We start from the raw sequence: 1,354 nt of genomic DNA, 5'->3' as shown, positions 1-1,354 counted from the left end.
TTTTTGTGTATTGTGACATTAGCTTCTTCTTAAAGAAGACCCTTCAACATTTCTTGTAGTGCTGGTCTGGTGGTGATGAACTCCTTTAGCTTTTTCTTGTCTGAGAAGCTCTTTATCTGACCTTCAGTTCTAAATGATAGCTTTGCTGGGTAGAGTAATCTTGGTTGCAGTTCCATGTTTTTCATCACTTTGAATATTTCTTGCCACTCTCTTCTGCCCTGCAAGGTTTCTGTTGAGAAATCAGCTGACAGTCATATGGGTGCTCCCTTGGAGGTAACTAACTGCTTTTGTCTTGCTGCTTTTAAGATTCCCTCTTTGTCTTTAACCTTTGGCATTTTAAGTATGATGTGTCTTGCTGTGGGCCTCTTTGGGTTCCTCTTGTTTGGGACCCTCTGTGCTTCCTGGACTTGTAAGTCTATTTCTTTCCCCAAGTAGGGGAACTTTTCTATCGTTTTTTCAAATAGGTTTTCAATTTCTTGCTCTCTTTCTTCTCCTTCTGTCACCCCAATAATACAAATGTTGGGCCTCTTGAAGTTGTGCCAGAGGCTCCTTATACTATCTTCATATTTCTGGCTTCTTTTTTCTTTTTGCTCTTCTGATTGGGTGTTTTTTGTTTCCTCATGTTCCAAATTGTTGATTTGATTCTCAGTGTCCTCTACTCTACTGTTGATTCCCGTTAAATTATTCTTCATTTCAGTTCATGTAGCCTTCATTTCAAATTGGTACTTTATTATGTCATCAATTTTCTCAGTTATTTTCGTAAAACTCTTATTAATATGGTTGAGCATCCTTATAAACAAAATTCTGAACTTTGTATCTGTTAGCTTGCTTGGATCTATTTCATTTAGTTCCTCTTCGAGAGATTTCTTCCGTTCTTTCCTTTATGACATGTTTCTTTGCCTTCCCATTTTGGCTGCTCCAGGTGTTTGTTTCTATGTATTAGGTAGAGCTGCTGTGTCTCCTGGAATTTGTACAGTGGCTTTGTGTAGTAGGTGTCCTGTAGGGTCCAGTGGCTCAGCCTCCCCAGTCACCTGAGCTGGGCCTTCTAGGTGCTCCCCTGTGTGGGCTGTGTGCACTGTCCTGTTGTAGTTGAGCCTTGGTTGCTGTTGGCATCACTGGGAGGAATTGACCCCCAGAACAATCAGCTGTGAGGACCAGCTGCAATTACAGCCAAAGAGCTGCTGTGCTGGAGACACCCCTATGGAGCAGGATTTACTTCAGTGGAGCTTTGGTGTTCACCAAGTGTGCCCCTTAAGTGTGTCACTGGTGGATGTGGTAGGGTTGTAATCCACTGTGTTCAAAGCTGACCACCAGGTGCACTGTCTCTGGGGCCTCCCAGGAGGTGCAAAGTCAG

Source organism: Miniopterus natalensis, chromosome 11 (genome assembly GCF_054644295.1).
Source record: "Miniopterus natalensis isolate mMinNat1 chromosome 11, mMinNat1.hap1, whole genome shotgun sequence".
Taxonomy (NCBI): Eukaryota; Metazoa; Chordata; class Mammalia; order Chiroptera; family Miniopteridae; genus Miniopterus; species Miniopterus natalensis.
The sequence above is the reverse complement of the archived record's forward strand: the minus strand, read 5'-3'. Positions refer to the sequence as shown.